The 17,852-nt window shown below is 41.7% G+C and overlaps 1 protein-coding gene across 5 annotated transcripts in view; it reads left to right on the top strand.

The window, feature by feature from the left end:
• The window catches only part of unkl (unk like zinc finger), a 154,415-nt gene that overhangs the window by 31,397 nt on the left and 105,166 nt on the right, over window positions 1-17,852 (top strand). The window contains exons 1-2 of one of the 5 annotated variants that reach the window (XM_041205960.1): window positions 98-142; window positions 3,639-3,742. The exons of 3 other annotated variants lie outside the window; for them this stretch is intronic. The gene's annotated coding sequence lies outside the window, so the exon portion shown is untranslated. Of the gene's footprint in view, window positions 1-97; window positions 143-3,638; window positions 3,743-17,852 lie in introns of those variants that run through there. One more of the 5 variants, XM_041205959.1, reaches the window with a different exon arrangement.

The following is a 17,852-nucleotide window of genomic DNA, read 5'->3' as shown; positions in this document are numbered from 1 at the left end:
TTGAGTCATTGATTTCGATGGGGATATTTGCTTCCTTAACTTTTTAAATTTCATGTTGCAGAAACCTCATACTTCTGTGTAACAATGTGCTATTTGTGTGCACGTTGCAGGATACACAAGCTTGGAGTAAAGAAAAATACCAGTGAGTTGTAATACCATATGTCTCCTGACTGGAGATATTTATTGAGTCACATTATTAACCATGATGTATTTTTTAAGCATTATAAGTAATGCAGTGAGCTCTGATGTGTGCAAATGTTGACTCCATTCATCCCAGATCACAAAATACATTAAAATGTCATCTTGTCTTTTTTGTTTCAGTGTAATTTAGAAGCTGTAAGGTCATGCAAAGATATCTATTTTAGATTTCAAAATATGAAATATTGCAGCAAATGGATTAACTTACATTACCAAATGATTTAAGATGGAAATTCTAGGAAACATTGGCAGCCAAGGTGGTGGTAGTTGTGGAATTGCAAAAATACCAGCTAGAACCACTGAATCCGCATATTACAGACCCATAAATAGATTTTCTTCAAGAGACTTGCATCATTTAGTGTTGCTGTTGAAAAGGAATTTCTGATGAGGATAAGATGATGAGTATGAAGGTTATGCATTAACTTGCTTTGCCAAACAAACATCTAAATTCTGAAAATATGTGGATTTATACTTCTCTAAGAAGTGCTAAAGTAATCAGTAAAATGGAAAAGTCACCTTCTTAATCTGCGATATGGAAAAGTCACCTTGTTACAGTTTCTTGGATAACCTGTTTGATCTTAAGTACCCTTAATATCGCAATCAGAAATCACAACTGATTCTGTTTCTCATAATTTTGTTCAAACTGGTGTAACTATAAAAATGCACAAATTACCAAATCAGCCACAAACAAATTACTTTACAGGGATTTCAGGTTCCTGTTTCACAGTTATTTGAGGTGTTAGAGAATTTTATCTTGAAATTTATTGACCAACAAGTTCAACAGTGTTTGATGTTTTAGTTTTGCTTTCACAATAACTGTGCATGTAAGAATTCTAATACTCTTTACATGGTGCTTGCTTGGTTTGGATTCTGGGATATCAATGCCCTTAGACCATCTCGTCGTGTTTGCACTTTTAAACCCTGCTCTCTTGTTCTGGTGCAGAATCATAGATCAATTTTTATGATTCAACTGCTGGATGTAGCAGTGTAAACACAGACTGACTTGAAGGGTTCCTGGATCTTTGAAACAAAGTTGTGATATCTTGGGAATTAATAATGGGAAATAAGGAAATGGCAAAAGTATTAAACAGATATTTTGCATCTGTCTTCACTGTCGAAGACACAAATAACATCCCAGAAATATTTGTAAATCAAGAGGTGAAAGGGAGGGAGGAACTTAAAACAATTACAATCACCAAGCAAAAGGTACTGAGAAGACTATTAGAACTAAAGGCTGATAAGATCCCAGGACCAGATGGTCTGCACCCGAGGGTCTTAAAATAAGTGGCTGCGGAGATAGTAGATGTGTTGATTGTAATTTTCCAAAATTCCTTAGATTTTGGAAAGGTCCTAACAGGTTAGAAAATAGCAAATGTAATTCCTCTATTCAAGAAAGGAGGAGGCGGAAAGCAGGAAACTACAGGCCAGTTAACCTAACATCTATCATAGGGAAAATACTCGAATCTGTTATTAAGAAGGTTACAGCAGGGCACTGAGAAAATCTTAGTGCAATCATGCAGAGCCAACATGGTTTTGAATAAGATAAATCATGTTTGACTGATTTATTAAAATTCTTTTAGGAAGTAACAAACAACATGGATAAAAGAGAACCAGTAGATTTGATGTACTTGGATTTCCAAAAGAAGTTTGACATGGTGTCACATCAAAGGTTACTACACAAAACAAAAATTCATAGTGTAAGGGGTAACACATTAGCATATAAAGAGGATTGGTTAGCGAACAGGAAGTAGAGAGAAGGGATAAATGGATCATTTTCAGGTTGGCAAGCTATAACAAGTGGAGTACCACAGGGATTAGTGCTGGGGCCTCAACTATTTACAATTTATATTGATGATTTGGGTAAAGGGACTGAATGTATGGTTGCTAAATTTGCTGATGACACAAAGATAGGTAGGAAAGTAAATTGTGAGTCTGCAAAGGGATTTAGATTGATTAAGTGAGTGGGCAAAAATTTGACAGATGGAGTATAATGTGGGAAAATGTGAACTTGTCCACTTTGGCAGGAAGACTATAAAAGCAGTATGTTATTTAAATGGAGAGAGATCGCAGAACTTTGTGGTACAGAGGGATCTAGTTATCCTGATATATGAATCACAGGAAGTTACTATGCAGTTACAGCAAGTGATTAGGAAGGCATTTAGGAGTGTTGTCATTTATTGCAAGGGAAGTGGAATATAAAAGTAGGGAGGTTTTGCAGCATTTGTACAGGGCATTGGTGAGACCACATCTGGAGTACTGTGTGCAGTTTTTCTCTCCTTACTTAAGAAAGGATGTGAGAAGCAGTTCACAACACTGATTCCTGGGATGGAGGGGGTTATCTTATGAGGAAAGGTTGGGCCTGTATCCATTGGAGTTTAGAAGAATAACAGTTGATCTTTTTGAAATATAAAACCCTGCGTGGACTTGACAGGGTGGATGCTGAGAGGATGTTTCCCTCTTCTAAGAGAAACTGGAACTGGGGAACACAATTTGAAAATAGGGGGTCTCCCATTTAAGAAGATGAGAATTTGATGAGCACTTGAAATGCCATAGTGTACAGGGCTAGGGCCAAGTACTGGAAAATGGGTTTAGTGTACATAGATGCTTGATGGCCGGCACAGACACGATGTGCCGAAGGGTCTGCTTCGGTGTTGTATAACTATATGATTCTATGAATTGTTTTTCTCCGAGGGGTCATTAGTCTGTGGATTTTTCTTCCCCAAAGAGCAGTAGAGGCAAGGCCAATGAATAGTATTAAAACTGAGTTAGATAGGTTCATGATTGACAAGGGAGTCAAAGGGTATAGGGGTAGACAAGAAAGTAAATTTGAGGCCACAATCAGATCAGTCACGATCTTATCAAACAGTGGAACAGGCTCAAGGGGCTGAATGGCCTACTCCTCCTATTTCATATGTTCATATGTAAATTGGCTGCATTCATGCCTTGATAAATATTATAATAATTTTATTATATTTTTAATTTTGGTTACTCCAAGTATTTTGCTAATAGATACAATTGTCTTTTTCCTGCGTGTTGAGACTATTAACTGACTCAATAGAGTAGTGAGAGCTAAAGACAAAAAACTGCGGTTGCTGGAAATCCAAAACAAAAACAGAATTACCTGGAAAAACTCAGCAGGTCTGGCAGCATCGGCGGAGAAGAAAAGAGTTGACATTTCGAGTCCTCATGACCCTTCAACAGAACAGTAGTGAGAGCTGTTCCTTTAGGGTCTACTGTTCTTCACAGGAAATTCTGAGCAAGTGAAAGAAAAATGCATATCAGAAACTAGGAAGGAGACAAAAGCTGTATGATGGGGAAAATTGATGGGAAGAATTAACTGGGAGAGTGTGAAGTTAATAGTGAGCAACTGCTTGAGAATAAGATAAGCAAAGACTTCTATATTCACAAAGAAACTAATGTTGTTGTTGTCCTTCTTTCAGTTAAAGGAAAGGCGTAGCAAGAAAGTGAGGAGAGATGAAAGCAGTTCAAAATATACGAGAAAGAAAGAAGAATCACAAAGATATGCAGAGAAAGCTGAAACCAGGTAGTGCAGTTTTCAGCCTGTTGCTTCTGTCAAGCCATTATTCCAAATTCCTCTTATCAGACTAAACTGTTGAAACAATGGCTGGAGTAACTGCTGACATCATAGAACTTGAGCATAAGTTAAAAAGTTGAAGTAGAGCAATAATGAGAAGAGCTTTTATGAAGATTTTATGAGCCAGACTGCCATGGCAGTTGGAGGTTGACTCCTGACAAATGTTAGCTGTTGCAGAAAATTATTCAGTTTCCTTTTTGCGACAAGGACGTGAGCTATTATCTGCAGTCTTTTCGTCTGAAAAAGTCTAAAAGAAGGCTTTGAGTGTAATTTGTATCAAATATTGGGCCCTTCAGAAGCTACAAAAGGATGCAGAGGTTGAATAAACATATTAGAAAATGTGTTTGGACCATGTATTCAAATTTTAATCTTTCAAAGAGAACACATTTCTCCAGTCATGAAATTTAAAATATCCAGTTTCAAAATAGTTTGTTTTTTGCTTTTTGTCCCATTGCAGCTTCTGTAAATACCCTGGCCCACTTCAACCTGCATTGTGATGAAGGGAGAAAAACTGATGTAGCACTTAGACTTGTCAACTTGTTAAATTTAGAATTTAAAGTAGGAAAACACATTATCTAACTTCAGAACAAATGAAGTTAAGTTTCAAACCAGATCTATCATTTTTCTTTCAGATCTGGATCAATGTGCTGTGTAAAAATTAAATTACTCCTGTAATATATATATTTCTGTAAAACGAATGGGGTGGGGTGGGGGTGGGGGGAGAGCACAAAAGCTGCATATTTAGTTTGTATTCATTTTGTTATGATGAGAGAGAGCTGAGGTTACCACTGGACAAGGATGGAACCCAGCTCAATAGATCCTAACTTTTATTTATTTGTTTAGATACGTGGAGAATAGTTACTGAACAGACTCACAGGAGTCAGTTGATGGACTTTTAACAGAAGAATAAAACATTTATTAAATAAGAAAAGATGAACTATATTATGATACTTCTTCACCCACAATTATATATTTACAGGCATATACTGATTTGTAAGGATAACATGTTACAAAAGCTGTCTTATGCTCTAAAGTTCACAGTAAGTACAGTCCATGTAAACCAGTTGGCAACCTGTGGTCAGACACACCATACTCTGAAACCAAGTGACAGGTATCACCCCAAACAGATGCAGTGGCTCTCTCCTCAACTCCCCCAGACGCTTATTACACCACATGAGCCAACCAGTCTCACTGAACTCTGTCCTTCACATGAGGGTTTCCAATTTCCACTCTCCAAGACCTTGCCTTGGAATCTTCTCCCAAACTGGAGCTTTCTCTCAGACACCTTCCACAAGGGTTCACCTTCAGGGTTTCGAACTCTCCTTCAGATGTTCCTCTCCCCTGGGTCACTGCATGCATTCAAGCTGTCTTCTAAGCACTCTCTCTCACTGACTGAACTGTTAACAGTACACCGCTGTTTCACATGCCCACAGCAAAGAGTTACAGACCTTCAGCTGTCTCTTTGGACCTCCTTGCCTCTTGTAAGCTGTTCTCGCTTTAAATCTGCTTTCTGCAGCGTTTGTCTCTTTAAATCTGAAGCTTGGAGCCTTTCTCTCTGCCCTTCACTCTTAACTTCACTTAACAGGATCTTTCCAGGTTCCCGACCTTCCTGTGACAAGAAGGTCTGCTTGGGATATTCTCCCGTTCCACTCCCCTGGATATTCGGGCCTTTTCTTTAGATTGGGAATTGCTATCTGTCCCTTTTTCCAGCCTGTCTCTGGCAGCTACTTTCAATCAATTTTAGCTTGGGACCAGCTCTTTGTCCCTTCTAGGTGACTTCTGTTTGGCAGCAGTCTTCAAAACCTGAACTCAAAACTGCTGTTTCTTTAGTTTTCCTGTGTGTCTGTAGGAGGGACCTGCCTTTCTGGACCCCTGTTGCTAGGCAACAGCCCAGTTTCTCTACCCTTGTTTGTTTAACTAAAACTTATTAGAAATGCAGGCAACTTTTAAAGTGAAACTAGAACTCAATTTGACCTTTCTTAATACAGATACAGAAATACAAATCAAACTTAAACTTTAAAGCTAAAACTCATTCCTAACACCCACAAATACAAGTATAACTCACTTAAACTATCTCTATTTCCTAACAATTTTGAATGTTTTCCTGTAGAATGAAATGAAAAAGTTAACAGTTTCAACAGTAGCAATTTGCATTGATGTGTGTTTGCTGTTTTTGTAAAAAAAAAGTCCAAGGTACACTAGAGAAAAGACATGAGTGAGGAAATGGATGCTGAGTCTCAATTTGTTCTAACTTCATCCCTCATCACAATATTTATTTCCATAATGCACTTTTTGTGCCAAGGGGCAGTTATTAGCCAGGAATAATATAGGAATGGTTCATTGATTTGATAAGAACTAACCATGCCATACTTCATTGGGATCACAGGTTTTCCTTTGCTTTCTCTGTTCTCTCTCTGCCCCTGTCTCATTCAAAAAAATCATTGTAAATAATGCAACAGCAATTTTGCAGGAAAGCTAGAAATTCTCCAACTCTAAAGGAGACTTAGAGTGAAGATGTTTTAACCAGAATGACAGACATCTGGACATAGCCTTATTGGCACATGCAAGTTGAGAAAAAGTGTGTTTCGGAAGCACTTAGACACAAATTGATATGAAGAACTACAAGTATGTAACATTTTGTTTTTGGTCTTTTGATATGCTGGTAGAATGTATATTAAGGTCTGTTGGAGGCCTGTAGAACTGCCATTTTGGAGCTTTATTTTCTTCATCTTTCCCCTCCCACACCACCACCAGCATATGTTAGCTTGTGTTCTCTCTCTCTGTGTTTCCAACCAGCTCTGTCCACTTAAGGCAGAGAATCTTGGGTAAGATGTCACCTCCTGTACATATGTCAAACATAAACTTAAGATAGGGAGGGATATACAGAAGATTATTTTCCACACAGTACTCTAGAAAAGCATCTTATATTGTTTTGGTAATTGTCTCTCATGTTAAAATGTATAGGCTCAGCAGTTTTAAAAAGAATATTGCAGGTTTGTTTCTGAAAAGTGTTGAACCAGTCCAAAGTTATATTGCATAATTTGCAGTGTTGACCTGGCACAAATGACTCCACATGCACCAGATCAAAGCATTTTTCTTATCCAGGTATAAATTCAGGACTTTTATCTTCACTCCTATTTCAAAAGGGAAAGGCTTGCTTGACTAACCTCCTTGAGCACTTTGTCTAATCTCTGCTATTTCTTCAATGGTAATGGAATAAATGTTTAGATTTCCAAAAGGCCTTTGATAAGGAACTACATAATAGACTGATGGATAAGGTCAAAGCATGTGGGGAATGAGGCATAAGTAGAATGGTTAGCTAGCTAGCTGCAAGGCAGAAAACAGAGTAATAGTAAAAGAAAGCTATTGAAATGGTCAAAGGTGGGAAGTGAGGTCCTAGAAGAATTAGTGTTGGAATCACAATTAAGAACTTGTATTACCTTTAGAATCAAAAAGAAATTTTTAAAATTTGCTGATGGATCTAAATTGGGGAGGGATGGTCAACACTGAGGAAGACTGCAACATATTATAAGAAGACAGTAAACTTGCAGAATGGACAAATGATTGGCAAATGAATTTAAGCTTGGATAAATGTAAGGCATATAAGGGCACAAAAGCAAGGAAGACCTGGTGGATCTTTCATAAAGGACTAGTTCGATCTCAGTTGGAGTTTAGTATTCAATTCTGAGCACCACACTTCACGAAGGATGTGAAGGCATTAGAGAGGATAAAGAAAAGATTTACATGAACGGTTCCAGGGATAAGGGACTTGGAATTACATGGATAGTTTACAGAAGTCTCAATTGTTCTCCTTGGAGAAGAGAAGGTTGAGAGGAGATTTGATGCAGGTGCTCAAAATTATGAGTGGTTTGAACACATTCATGAGCGGAAGGGTCACAAACCAGAGGACACTGATTTGAGGTGAATGCTAAAAGAACCAAAGGTGACATGAGCAAAAGCTTTTTTTATGCAGCAAATGATTAAGATTGGAAATACACTGCCTGAGAGTGGTGGAGGCAGATTCAATCGTGGCTTTCAAAAGAGAATCAAATGATTATCTGAAGAATGGGGAGGTGGAACTAGCTGAGTTGATCACGGAGAGAGTCAACATGGATGTGATGGGCCGAATGGTCTCCTGTGTTGTAACCATTCTTATGATTCTATTACATTTTGGTAAGAATAATGAAGTCATATTATCTGGAAAATAAGAAGCTAAATGGGATAGAGGAACAAAGGGATCTGATAATAGAAGGGGAACGATAGCATAGTGCTAATGTTACCAGACTGGTAAGCCAGAGGCCTAGATGTGGAGGACCACTGCCGCTGATGGAATTTACATTCAATTAGTTAATAAAACTTGGAATAAAAAGCTAGTGGCGGTTAACCTGACCATGAAATTACTGGATTGTTGTAAAACCCCATCTTATTCATTCATGTCCTTTAGGAAAGGAAATCTGCAGTTCTTGCTCAAACTGGCCTGTATGTGAGTCCAGACCCACAGCAACATGGCTGACTCTTAAATGCCCTCTGAAGTTTCCTGCCAAGCCACCTAGTTGTATTAAAACACAACAGAAAAGTTGAATAAGAATAAACTGGATGGACCTCCTGGCATTGGCCTAGATACTGGAAATGAAAAGGGCACAACTTGCTCTGCCGACCCTGCTCAGTCCTCCTTATTAACATCTGGGGATTTGTGCCAAAATTGAGACAGCTGTCCTAAACTAGTCAAGTGACAGCCTGACATAGTCATACTCACCGAATAATGCCTTCAATGTCTCAAATGACTCCTCCTCCATAACCGAGTATATCCTTTCACCCCAATGAAGTAGTGGCACAGTAGTATACAATCAGGAGTGAGTGGTCCTGGGAGTTCTTAGCATTGTCTTTAGATCCCTTGAAATCTCATGGCATCAAGGCAAACATGGACTGCCATCTATTGCTCTCCTTTGGCTGATGAATCAATGCTCCTCCATGTGGAACATCACTTGGAGGAAGCACTGACCGTAGCAAGAAAACAGAATGTACACCGGGTGAGGAATTTCAGTGCTCATCACTAAGGGTGGCTTGATCGCACCACAACTAATGGAGTGGCCAAGTCCTGAAGGGCATATCTGCCACACTGGATGTGTGTCAGGTGGGGAGAGAACCAACAAGAGGGAAGAACCTTCTTGACCTCATCCTCATCAACCTATCTGTCTCAGATGCAGAGGTGACCACTGTACAGTCCTTGTGGAGACTGAGGACATGCTCCATTGTATTGTATGGTACTACCACCGTGCTAAATGGAATAGATTCAGAACAGATCTAGCACTTTAAAACTACATCCCTGAGACATTGTGGACCATCAGCAGCAGCAGAATTGTATTCAGTCATAATTTGTAGCCTCATGGCCTGGTATATACATCCCTCTTTATTACCATCAAGCCAGGGGATAAACCCTAGTTCAATGAAGAGTACAGGAGGGCATCCCAGGAGCAGCACCAGACATATCCAAAGATGAGATGCCAACTTGATGAAACTGCAATACAGGATAATATGCATGTTAAATAGTGGAAACTGATTGCGATGGACAGAGCAAAGCCATCCCACAGCCAAAGCTCTGCAGTTCTCTCACACTCCATCGTGAATGGTGGTGGACAATTAAATAACTAACTGGAGGAGGCTCCACAAGCATCCCCATCCTCAATAATGGGGAAGCCCAGCACATCAGTGCAAAAGGCAAGGCTCGAAGCATTTGCAACTATTTTCAGCTGGAAGTGCCAAGTGAATAATCCATCTTTGCCTCCTCCTGAGGTCCCCAGCATCACAGATTACAGTCTTTAGCCAGTGCGATTCACTCGATGAGATATCAAGAAATGGCTGAAGGCACTGGATACAACCAAGGCTATGGGCTCTGACATCATCATAGCTGTAGTACTGAAGACTTGTGCTCCAGAACTAGCTGCCTCCTGAGCCAAGGCATTCCTAAACAGCTGCAATATTGGGATCTACCCAACAATGTGGAAAACTCCCCATGTATGTCCTGACCACAAAAAAGGACACATCCAATCCAGTCAATTACTACCTCTTCAGTCTACTCTTAATCATAAGCAAAGTGATGGAAGGTGTTGTTGACAGTACAATTAAACAGCACTTACTCAGCAATGATATGTTCACCAGTCCTCAGTTTGTGTTCCTCCAGGGACACTCGGCTGCATGTTTCATTAAAGACTTAGTCCAAGTGTGAACAAAAGAGCTGAATTCAGGAGTTGGTGTAAGAGTGACTGCCCTTGACATCATCAAGGCAACATTTGATTGTGTGCAGCATCAAGGAGCCCTAGATAAATTGAAATGGGAATGGGGGAAAACGATTCCATATGCAGCAAGACTGGGATAATGTTTTGGCTTGGGCTGATAAAATGGCAGCCAAGATTTTGTACCACAGAAGTGACAAGCAATGACCATCCCCAACAGGAACAAATCTAACCACCTCCCCATGCCATTCAACAGCATTACCATTGCTGAATCTTCCATCATCAGCAACTGGGCTTACTATTGACCAGAAACTTAACTGGGCCAGCCATATAAATACTGTGAATGCAAGAGCAGATTAGAGGCTGGAATTCTGCAGCGTGTAACTCACCTTCTGACTTCCCAGGTCCTGTTTGCTATCAACAATGTACGTCAGGGGTGTGATGGAATACCCTCCACTTGACTGGATGAGTGCTCCACCTACGACACTCGAGAAGCTTGTCACCATTCAGGATCATGATCGGCACCCGAACGATCACCTTAAACATTCATCCCTCCACTGTCGGCACATGGTGGCAGCAGTGCCTACCATTTACAAGATGTACTGCAGCAACTCGCCAATCCTCCTTCAAAAGCACCTTCCAAACCATGACCTCTACCAGCCAGAACAAGGGCAACAGACACATGGAAACACCAGCAAGTTTCTCCCAAATCATACACCATGCCAACTTGGAACTACATTGCTCTTCCTTCCCCATTGTTGGATCAAAAACCTGGAGCTCCCTTCCCAACAGCACTGTCAGTTTGCCTTAACCAGATGATTGCAGCGTTCAAGAAATCTCATGTAACCACTTTCTCAAGAGCAGTGAGGAATAGCTGGAATGCTGTTCTTGCCGGCAACGATTATCCTTTGAATGAATAAAAGAAATACACAAATTATTAAAAATCGCAATGTAGGTCAATATTGTCATAATAAAAACATACCAGGCAATAGAATTTATTTTTAGAGGGATAAAAATGAAAAGTAGAGAAGTTATGCTGAACTTGTATCGCTCCTTGCTTGATATAGTTATGGAAAAGGACAAAGATTTACTCTTGGTCTAAGTTTTAAATTGGGGAAAATCTAATTTTACAAAGAATCATTGAACATTTGTAATACAAAAGGAGACCCTTCAGCCCACTGTGTTCATGTCAGTCGATGAAGAGCTGCTAAGCCCAATCCCACCTTCCTGCACTAAGTCATAGTCCTGCAGTTCATAGCTCTTCATGTTGCCTCTGCTATTTTTACCAATCACTTTAAGTCAGTGTCCTCTGGTTCTCGACCCTTCCTACCATGGGACTCTGTCCAAATCCCTCATGATATTGAATAAGTGTATCAAATCTCCTCTCTTCCTATCTTGAAGGAGAACAACCCCAGCTTCTCCAAAACAAAAACAGAATTACCTGGAAAAACTCAGCAGGTCTGGCAGCATCGACGGAGAAGAAAAGAGTTGACGTTTCGAGTCCTCATGACCCTTCAACAGAACTGCCAGGGTCATGAGGACTCGAAACGTCAACTCTTTTCTTCTCCACCGATGCTGCCAGACCTGCTGAGTTTTTCCAGGTAATTTTGTTTTTGTTTTGGATTTCCAGCATTCGCGGTTTTTTGTTTTTATCCCAGCTTCTCCAATCTATCTACATAACTGAAGAGTCTTATCCCAGGGTTCACTCTCATGAATCTTTTCTGTACTCTCTCTAATGCCTTCACATTCTTCCAAAAGTGGACACAATACTCCAGTTGAAGAAGAATAAGTGCTTTATAAATGTTCACCATCACTTCCTTGCTTTTGTCCTCTATGCCTCTATTTATAAAGCCCAGAATCCTGCATGTCGTCTTAACTACTTTCTCACCCTGTCCTGCCATATTCAATGACATGGACACATACACCCTCAGGTCCCTCTACTCTTGCAACCCATTTAGAAATATATCCTTTATTTCATATTGTCTTTCCTTATTCTTGCTACAAAAACTTGTTACTTTGCACTTCTCTGCATTAAATTTTGCCACATTTCCATCCATTCCACCAGCTTGTACATGCTATCACTATGTCTATCACTACGGTCCTCACAGTTCACAGAACTTTCAAGTTTTGTGTCATAGTCAAATTTTGAAGTTGTGTCATATACAACTGCATCTAGATGATTAATATAGATCAAGAAAAGCAGTGGCTCTAATACAGAATCCTGAGAACCCCTTTTGTTATGATTGCAGCTGATGTTACTATTGGACAAGCCAAATCCCAGGGTAGAGCCCAGCTTGATAGATCCTAACTTTTATTTTTTGTTTAAAAACATGGAGGGTGACTATTGAACAGTCACAGGAGTCAGCTGATGAACTTTTAACAAAAGAATAAAACATATATTAAACAAGGAAAGATGAACTATATTGCAATACTCCTTCACTCACAACTACACCCTTGCAGATATATTCAGATTTGTAAGGATAACACAAGACACAAAAGCTATCTTATACTCTAATGTTTACAATAAGTACACCATCCCTGTAAACCAATAGGTGACCTGTGGTCAGGCACACCACACTCTGGAACCAAGTGACTGATGCCACCCCAAACAGATGCTATGGATATCTCAACACCCCATAGACGTTTGTCACACCGTGAACCAACCAGCCTCATTGAGCTCCAACTTTCACATGAGCATTTCCAAACTCCAGTGCCAAAGAACCCACTTTGGAATCTTCTCCCAAATGACGCTTTTTCTCAGACACTTTCCATCAGGGTCTGCCTCCGGAGTTTTGACCTCTCCTTCTGATGTTCCTCCCCTTTGGATCGCCACGTGCATTTAAACTTTGCCTTCCACTCACTCTTGCTCAAATTCTCAGCCATGCCAACAAGACACCACTGCTTCATATGCCCCTATTAAAGATTTACAGATCTTCGACTGTCTCCTTGCATCTTCTGGTTTCTCATAAACCTATTTTGCTTTAAGCCTGTGTGCTGCAGCTTTCTCCCTTTAAGCTTGGAGCCTTTCTCTACTCCTTACTCTTAACTTCACTTAACAGGCTCTTTGTGGATTCTTGCCTTTGACTTAACTTAAAGGACTTCTCGGGCCTTTCTCTTCTTTCCTTTAGCACCTATTCCCTGCAGTTCCCCCTACCAGTAGACTGCTGATGACTTGGTATCTCCTTTGAGCTCCAGAACTCACTTGACATTCACTGTTACTTTAACTTTAGAGCAACTCATCTAAGATTCTTAGACTTATTTTCCTCAGCAGTTTGATAGTATGCCAGCTAGAGAGAGACTTAAACTGCTTTCTTCACGTTCAAGCAGGATGACCAACTGAGCTCAAATTGCTTTCGATTTCTTTGTCTGTGTGGGACCTCTCTCTCAACCCCCATGGCAATAGCGCAGTTTTTTCCACCTTGTTTGTTTTAACTCCCCTTCAAGAGTCAAACCTCATTAAAATGCAGTCATCTTTTAAAGCTTTTTTTAAATGAATTCACGAGATGTGGGCTTCGCTGGCTGGTCCAATCACTCATTGCCCATCCCTAGTTGCCCTTGAGAAGGTGGTGGTGAGCTGCCTTCCTGAACCTCTGCAGTCCATGTGTTGTGGGTATAGCCACAGTGCTGTTAGAAAGGGAGCTACCGTGCGACGATGATGGAGGGAGTGAGTGTTTGTGGATATGGTGCCAATCAAGTGGGTTGTTTTATCCTGGATGGTTTCAAGCTTCTTGAGTGTTGTGGGAGCTGCCCTCATCCAGGCAAGTGGGGAGTATTCCATGACGCTCCTGACTTGTACCTTTGTCGATGGTGGACAGACTTTGGGGAGTCAGGAGGTGAGTTTATTGACACAGGATTCCTAGCCTCTGACCTGCTTTTGTAGCCACAGCATCTATATAGCTAGTCCATTTCAGTTTCTGGTCAATGGCGACCCCCCAGGGTGTTGATAGTGGAGGATTCAGTGTTGATATGCCATTAAATGTCAAGGGGCGATGGTTAGTTTCTCGTTTGTTGGAGATGGTCATTGCCCGGCACTTGTGTGGCATGAATGTTACTTGTCACTTGTCAGCCCAAGCCTGGATATTGTCCAGGTCTTCCTGCATTTGGACATGGAGTGCTTCTGTATCTGAGGAGTTGTGAATGGTGCTGATCATTGTGCAATCATTAGCGAACATCCCTACTTCTGACCCTATGATGGAAGGAAGGTCATTGATGAAGCAGCTGAAGATGGTTGGGCCAAAAGTGAGGAACACCTGCAGCGATATCCTGGAACTGAGATAATTGACTTCCAACAACCACAACCACCTTCCTTTGTGCTAGGTATGACTCCAACCAGCGGAGAGTTTTCCCCCAATTCCCATTGACTCCAGTTTTGCCAGAGCTCTTGGCGCCACACTCGGTTAAATGCAGCCTTGATGTCAAGGGCAGTCACTCTCACCTCACCTTGGGAATTCAGCTCTTTTGTCCATGTTTGAACCAAGGCTGTAATGAGGTCAAGACCTTAGTGACCCTGGCGGAACCCAAATTGGGCATCAGTGAGCAGTTTATTGCAAAGCAAGTGCCGCTTGGTAGCACTGTTGATGACCCCTTCCATTACTTTACTGATGATGGAGAGTAAACTAATGGGGTGGTATTTGGCCTAGTTGGATTTGTCTGCTTTCTGTATACAAGACATACCTGGGCAATTTTCCACACATCAGGGTAGGAGCCAGTGTTGTAGCTGTACTGAAACAGCTTGGCTAGGGGCGGGGCAAGTTCTGGAGCACGTCTCCAGTACTATTGCTGGAATACTGTCAGGGCCCATAGCCTTTGCACTATCCAGTGCCTTCAGCTGTTTCTTGATAGCATGTGGAGTGAATTGAATTGGTTGACGACTGGCATCTGTGATGCTGGGGACCTCTGGAGGAGGCCGAGATAGATGATTCACTTGGCACTTCCAGCTGAAAATAGTTGCAAATGCTTTGAGCCTTGTCTTGCACGGATGTGCTGGACTCCTCCATCATTTAGGATGGGAATATTTGTGGACCCTCCTCCTCCAGTGAGAAGTTTAATTGTACACCACATTTCAAGACTGGATGTGGCAGGACTGCAGAGCTTAGATCTGATCTGTTGGTTGTGGGATTGCTTAGCTCTGTCTATCACTTGCTTCGTTTGCTGTTTGGCATGCAAGTAGTCCTGTGTTGTAGCTTTGCCATGTTGACACCTTGTTTTTAGTCTTGTCTGGTTTTGCTCCTTGCATGCCCTCCTCCACTCTTCTTTGAGCCAGGGTTGATCCCCTAGCTTGATGGTAATGGTAGAGTCGGGGAAATGCTGGGCCATGAGGTTACAGATTGTGTTCGAGTACAATTCTGCTTCTGCTGATGGCCCATATTGCCTCATGGGTGCCTAGTCTTGAGTTGATAGTTATGTCGTAATCTATCCCATTTAGTAGGCGGTCACACCACACGTGGAGGCTATCCTCGTTTTGAAGGCGGGACTTCGTCTCCACAGTGACTATGTAGTGTCACTCCTACCAATACTGTCATGGACAGATGCATCTGTGGCAGGCAAGTTGGTGAGGATGAGGTCAAGTATGTTTCTCCTTCTTGTAGGTTCCCTCACTATCTGCCACAGACCCAGTCCAGCAGCTATGACCTCGGCCAGCTCGGTTTGTTATGGTGCTACCGAACCACTCTTGGTGATGGACATTGAAGTCTCCCACCCAGAGTACGTTCTGCGTCCTTGCCACCCTCAGTGCTTTCCACCAAGTGGTGTTCAACAGGAGCACTGATTCATCAGCGGCACTGGGGAGTAGCAGTATCTGGTAATCAGCAGGTGGCTTCCTTGCCCATGTTTGACCTGATGCCATGAGACTCCATGGGGTCTGGAATAGATGTTGAGGACTCCCAGAGCAACTCCGTCCTGACTGTATACCACTGAGTTGTAACATCAAGTTCTCTCTTTCTTAACACACATACAGAACCACTAATTAAATTTTAGCTTAAAGATATACCTTATTCTTAATACACACATACAACTTAGTTAAACTATTTCTAGTTCCTAACATTTTACAGACCTTTCTCCAGTCCAGAATAACAACCATTCACCACTACTCTGTTTCATGCTGCCACTGGCCTTTTGATTCCATGGGCTTTAACTTTGCTCACAAGAAGTCTGTTATGTGGCACTTTATCAAACAGCTTTTGGAAGTCTATGTACACCATCAACCACATTACCCACATCAACTCTCTCTGTTTCTTCATTGAAAAACTCAGTCAAGTTAGTTAAACTTGATATGCCCTTAATAAATCTGTGCTGGTTTCCCTTAAGTAATCCACACTTGTCCAAGTGACTTGGGCTAACAAGCACCAAGTAACATTCGTGCCACACAAATGCTAGCCAACGACCATCTCCAACATGAGAGAATCTAACCATTGTTCCATGACACTCAATGGCATTACTATCGCTGAATCACCCACTATCAAAATCCTGGGGGTTTTCATTGACCAGAAACTGAACTGGACTAACCATATAAATACTGTGGCTACAAGAGGAGGTCAGAGGCTTGGAAACCTGCAGCGAGTAACTCACCACCTGACTCCCCAAAGCCTGACCACCATCCACAAGGCACAAGTCAGGAGTGTGATGGAATACTCTCCCCTTGCCTGGGTGAGTGTAGCCCTTACAACACTCAAGTAGCTTGACACTATTCAGGACAAAGCAGCCCACTTGATTGACATCCCATCCACAAATATTCATTCTCTCCACCACCCCGACATACCTAGCAGCAGTGTGTACCATCTACAAGATGCACTTTGCAAACTCACCATGGCTCTTTAGACAGCCCCTTCCAAACCCATGACCTCTCCCACCTAGAAGGACAAGGGCAGCAGACACATGGGAGCACCATCCCCTGACAATTCCCCTCCAACCCACTCACTATTCTGACTTGGAAATATATTGCCACTCCTTCACTGTCACCGGGTCAAAATCCTGGAACTCCCTTCCTAATAGCACTATGGGTGTACCCACATCACATGGACTACAGGGGTTCAAGAAGGCAGCTCATCACCACCTTCTCAGGGGCAAGTAGGGATGGGCAATAAATGCTGGCCGAGCCAGCAACGCGCCCACCACCCAGATTAAACTGACCAATCTGTAGTTGCTGGGTTTATCCTTACACACTTTTTTGAACAAGGATGTAACGTGGGGAGGTGGTGGCCTAGTGGTATTGTCACTGGGCTAATAACCCAGAGATCCAGGGTAATGCTCTGGGCACTGTGGTCCCAATCCCACCACGGCAGATGGTGAAATTTGAATTCGGTTATTGGAATTAAAAGTCTAATGATGACCACAAAACCATTGTTCACTAATGTCATTCAAGGAAGGAAATCTGCCATGAAACCATTATTCACTAATGTCCTTTAGAGAAGGAAGTCTGCCATCCTTACCTGGTCTGGCCTACATGTGACTCCAGACCCACAGCAATATGGTTGACTCTCAAATGCCCTCTGAAATGGCCTAACAAGCCACTCAGTTCTCAAGGGCAATTGGGGACGGGCAATAAATGCTGGCCTAACCAGTGACACCCACATTCCACTGAATAAAGAAAAATATCTGCAATTTTCTAGTCCTGGCACCTCTCGCTATCTAACGAGAATTGGAAAATTACTTCCTCTGCATCTCGGATGCACCTGTTCAGGTCCTGGTGACTTATCAACTTTAAGTACCAGTAACCTTTATCGGTTTTTATCCCTTCCAGTGACTCAATTAACCCCTGTTTCACTATGACTTGGACAACATCTTCTGCCTTGATAAAGACAGATGCAAAGTACTCATTTAGTACCTCA

The sequence above is a fragment of the Carcharodon carcharias genome, chromosome 15 (genome assembly GCF_017639515.1).
Source record: "Carcharodon carcharias isolate sCarCar2 chromosome 15, sCarCar2.pri, whole genome shotgun sequence".
NCBI lineage: Eukaryota > Metazoa > Chordata > Chondrichthyes > Lamniformes > Lamnidae > Carcharodon > Carcharodon carcharias.
This window is presented reverse-complemented; position numbering and strand designations above follow the sequence as displayed.